A 5,579-nucleotide genomic window follows, 5' to 3' on the forward strand; every position below is an offset into this window, starting at 1 on the left:
GACCTGCGGACGCTCTCGCAGTCCGACCTGGACGCGCTCGCCGCCGCTCCGCGCACGCCCTCGCCCCGCGGAGCTGCCCCGACGCCGACCCGCTCCCGCCCCTCAAGATCGACCGCGCCGTCTTCAACGAGAGCGCGGGCTCCAGGAAGCAGACCTTCTCCCGCCTCCGCCTCGGCACCGCCGCCGCCTCCTCCTCGTCCCCGTCCGCCCGCCCCTCCTCCGCCCACCCCTCCACCGCGCGCAACGACCCTGATAGAAACCTCGTCGCTTACCACCTCCGCCGCCTCTTCATCCCCGACGACCCCTCTCTCCCTCCCCCTACCGAGCCCCAAACCCTAGCCCTAATCGAGTCTTCCCCCCCTTCGCCGCCCCCGGACCCCGACCGGGAGACGACGAACGCGAAGGGGATCTCCGTTGACCTGGTGAGGCTTGCGGGGATGGTGGAACCGTACGACGCGGAGCTGCGGAGGCGGACGGCCGGAATGGCTTCGGAGACCGAGCTGCAGGGGTTCATCGCTAGCGTGGCGGGGAAGTGGCTGAGCCAGAGGCAACGAAGGAAGTATGTGGACGCGTCGTTCTTCGGGGATCACCTCCCTCGCGGATGGAAGCTGCAGCTCGGGCTCAAGCGGAAGGGGGGCACAGTATGGGTGCGCTGCTTCAGCTACGTGAGGTTTGCCACTTTGCCCTGTGATTCTTTCTCTGCAAACTGGAATGGAACTATGCTAGAATTAGGTAAAAACCTTAAGACTTGTGTTGATGTTTACTTATTCAGAGATGCTGTAGTAGTGTATGGTGAGTTGTGCAGAAGAACATTATCAGTTATTCCTGCTTAACCTTGGAAATTGTTCGGTATGGAAACTTATGTTGTTTGAGTGATTAGTTCACCGTAGCTTGGTATCTGTCATCCTGTCAAATGCTTCTTCATGAATGGAGATATGTTTTAGATGTTAATGATGTTAGTAGAACACTAACCTGAGATGCATGCTTGGTGTAGTGCTGGATTTTCTTCAGTGCAGAGACAGACTTGGTGCTTGTCATGGTATAGGCATATAGCAGCATCTGAAACTGTTGTTTGAGTAATGAACAGTGTTTATGCCATTCCGATATTCTGCTCCTGTGCTTTGCAGGCTTTTTTTTGTACTCTTCAATTCTTGCATAGTATCTAGTATGTGCACTACAGCAACCTACCTGACCACCGGTTCATGGTTGAGTTGATGCTTATCAGGATCATTATATTTTTATTGAGTCTGATATTTTAAGGTTAGAACATAAATAAATTTTAATGGACTAATGTGGCTCCACTAGTTTCTTTCCCTTGACATGCAGTCCAGACCACACATGTTTAGTGAGAGGACCTTTGAAAAAAAGGGACATGTGAGCATTCCAATCACCATTTGTTCCTAATATGGCCCATCATATGCATTGTTCTCAGTATTACCACTGTGTATTTTCTGTTTGCCATTTCTTTATAATAATGCTAGAGAGTATTTATCCTTATTTGGATGTAAACCTATATATTTTCTAATTTTAAACTATTATCTTTTGTTGCTATGGTGTTTTGCCCAACAGTCAATAACATTTTTGGTGTTTGCTGCTGCGAAATTCTGGTTGCAAACTTTAAATGTTAAATATCTGCTTTGCAATATGTATTTTTTATTTGCTGCTCGATTGATGCATTTTAAAAATGCAAGCCATTTCAATTGGGTGTTTTGCTTGTCTACTTTGTTATATGATTCTTCACCTAGCTAAATCTGCACACTCTGCTCTCCAGCCCCAAGGGAAATCAATTTTCTACTTGCAAGGACGTTTCTGCATACCTTATGTCACTTCTTGGGTATCCAGAGGTCAAATCAGTCACTAATCAGCATGAAAGCACAGGACAGCTTTACTTATGTGCTAGTAATGGTGCTGATAATGTAAGTTTAAAGTTTATAAACTTAATTTTGTGTACTTTAATTCACCTAGTTTGATTTATGGAGTATGTGACAGGTTTTGGGTTCTCAAGATCAGATTGGTTCAGGTGATATACTTCCAGTTGCTTCTCTTAGTTGCCAGAAATGCAATTGGACCTTTTGTGATCAAACTGCATACGAGCAGCACCATTTTTCATGCCATGAAATGAGTGCTAAGAGGCGCCGGACTGGCAAATTTGGTGAGCCAGTAGTAGGCAGAGATGGAAAATTTGAATGTCCTATTTGTCAAAAGACCTTTGAAGAGGAATCACGGTACTTTGGCCATGTTGGATCTCATGCAAGGTATCAAGGGCTGACACCTGAAGCATTCTTTGATAAGGCTACTTCGGCAAGGGTAATTAATGGTTCCTTGGCAGAAGTTTCATTTAGCCTTCAGGAGTTGACTGACTCACGTGGACAGAACAAGGTTTCTGATGGTGAAGCAGGCTTTCAGCACCACAATCATTCAAATGGACTTTTTACTGAGCTTTTTAGTACAAATTGTTCAGACAATTACATTGGACCAAATAAAGTTACAGATGTTCCAAGTGTATGTAGGTATCCAAGTGATACAGGTCATGCTGCTGCAACAATTCCAAAAAGAGCTTTGAACACCAGTCATCAATCTCTGAGCAACGCTAATGGCTTTGCTGGAGTAAATATTTTTAATGGTCAGCTGGGAAATAACCATGTTGGCAGACTTACTGCCTTTGGAACAGCAAATCATTATCAGGACCGAATTGTTGATCATGGCATTGCTGCTCCAAAGCATGCTGACAGTAACGCTGTGAAAGCAAGAGATGTCAACCTCAATTCATCTTTGGATACCATATCTTTCCCTATTGCTAGTGCAAACAATGAAACATCAGCTGCCCTTAACGAAGTTAATCAGTCATCTTTTACTGCAAAATGTTTTCGTGGCAGTTTTAATAACAATGATGGTGCGTCTAGCGCTTCTTCCTGTTCTGGATCAAGCAATAAAATATCTAGTTCTGTTGATGTAGTGAACAAAACCTCTTCTGCTGCCTCCAGATGCTTTGATCCAAGTTATGGACCTTATGGCCACGATTATGGTGCTCTGAAAGCTAACCCTTTTGCCAACAAGAACAATACCGCGGTGTATCACGCGAATTTGGGCACACAACCTGTCTATCCTGTGGCAACTAAAGGCTGATTGTTTGGCTTCCACGTCAAGTGCAACCAAAAAACAATGTAAAGACTTATGTCCATACCAGACCAGATGATAATGCGAAGTGCAGAACAAGTAAGGAAGCAGGATTTGGTACTGAAGCTTACATAGTGGTACCTTTAGTGGGGGTATCACTGAAAGGGGTTTTTCCCAATTCAATAACAGCTTTACTCACATAAACCCCTTCTAGCCATTGTTCACAACCAGAATCAAACACTCTGGCAGCAGGTAACTTTATCAAGGGAAGTGGAAGTGATGTCAACTGCATGAAGGGCTCTTTGGCTAATAGAGGTGATGTCAACTTCGCAAAGGGTTCATTTGCCAACAAACCCATCAATAACAATGAACCAAATGTACCCATGCTTGAGGTGATGCGGAAGTCGAATAATGAGATGCAAAACCGCTATAATGATTGTGTTCCTGGTTGTCAACCTCATGCTGCATCTAGAACTTGCCGAAATGTCAATGGTCTTATGTCTACACAGGCCAATTTTGTTAACATGTCCTCTGCAGTCCAATCTGTTGGCGATGTTCCAGTGACCAGCACATCCCAAGATCAGGTAACTTGACTCTTTGAATATATACTTTTTAAGATCTAGTTGAGCCATGATGATATTATACCCGCTCAAATTAGTGGGTTTCCCTTTTAGTATTTTTTTCCTTTATATGGTTTTGTGATTGCTGTTTGCTACATGGATTACCTTTTAATTAAATCACACAATTCTTGTAGCATCGAAGCATTTTTACTATAAAGAAACAGAAACATTGATAGATGTTGCCAATCTGATGACATTTGCTTTGCAATTTGTCAGTGTAGCACATCAATTATTCGGATAATGTATTTCTTTGTTCATCAGACTTCTAGTTTATCACCAAAAAAATGCATCTACTTTCTTTATCGGATTTCTGCCCTTTCATGGTGTCCTTAACTTCAGTTTAAATTCATTTGCTCTACATTAGATGGTGGTATAGTAAATTACTAAAAAGCTTAATAGAGTTGTCTATTTTCAAAACCTGAAAAAAGGTGCATTACTCTGGTGCATGAATTCTCTCTGTTCATATAATACCTGGCAAGACTTATTGATACCAACAACAAGAAGCCTTTTAATATCAAGTGTCACAAACTAGTTTCGGTTGTTATGGAGCACTTGTTGCTACCGTTTTTAAAAAAATTGGACAGACCTGTGCCACACCTGTTATGAAGCAGGTTGGCTATACAAATTAAAGTAAGGCTCAATTTGGTTCTTACATAGGGACGCACATGACATGTATTTTATAGAATTGAAGCCACTTGAACTGGTTAGTTTTGAGCTGAACCAGCTCCATGGACTCAGTTTTGACTAATTGGTAAGTTATTAGTTGTGCTAGAATAATCATACCCACAACTTTTGCATGGTGAGCAAAACTGCTATGGCACCAAAAACATCTGCCCTATATTTCTTAAAGGAAAACAGTTATTTATAATGCAAGTACTATTCTGTCGTGCCGAAGCATATTTTACACACGTCATTGCATGTTGGCAATTCAAATATGAAAAAATACCCCTTTGATTTTTATGTGTTTTAAACTATATAACACGTTGAAATGCTCCACCCCTTTTTTACCAGTCTCAAAAACACACACTTGACCATTACTTTATTCTGAATGTACATTAGTAAAAAATATTAATGTATGATACAACATATTTTTCATGTCAAATTTACTAATATTGCTTTGGCGAGTCATTTTGCTTATGTGTAATAACCAATGAAAAGTTCTGTTGATGGCTGATGTTCTCATAACTTGCTTATTATGATTACGTTTTTAGCGTAGACCTTGGTCTGGTTCAATATTGTTACTGATTTTTTTTCTTGGCATTGTTAGAGTGCGTTGAGTGATTTATGTCTCATGTATATTCATGAGCTTCTTTAATACTGAGTAACCATGTGACAGTTTGCTAATTGCTTAAACAGTGTGATTTGCAACTTGGATTTGGTGCCCAAAAGCAGCAAATATTTTCTAGCCATGGAGAGCTTAGATCGGCTGCAACTGGATCCCCTCAGCTTGGAAGCAATGCCAGGAATAGTTCTCTACCCACTGGATCCTCACAATTTGGGAGTATGGACGGACCTAAATCTTTCCCTTCTGGAACCCCACAGTTTGGGAGCTTTGCCAGGCCAAATTCTGTGCCTGCTGCACCTTCTCAGCTAGGAAGCATTGCTCAACCTAATTATGTACATTCTGCTGCATCCTCTCAATTTGCAAGCATGGTTCAACCTAATTCTATATCTCCTGAATCCTCTCAGTTTGGGAGGAAGGGTCGACCTGATTCTGTACCTCCTGCTAATACCTCCCAGTTCAGGAGCATGGCTGGCCCTAATTCTGTACCTCCTGCTCAGTCCCCTCAGTTTGGGAGCATGGCCAGACCTAATTCTGTACCTCCTGATTCTTCTCAGTCT

General features: G+C 42.5%; 1 pseudogene; it reads left to right on the forward strand.

Annotated features, from left to right (window-relative positions):
- LOC101785702 overlaps window positions 1-5,579 on the forward strand; it is a 6,561-nt pseudogene continuing 982 nt past the window's right edge.

The sequence above is a fragment of the Setaria italica genome, chromosome VI, assembly GCF_000263155.2.
Source record: "Setaria italica strain Yugu1 chromosome VI, Setaria_italica_v2.0, whole genome shotgun sequence".
Lineage (NCBI taxonomy): Eukaryota > Viridiplantae > Streptophyta > Magnoliopsida > Poales > Poaceae > Setaria > Setaria italica.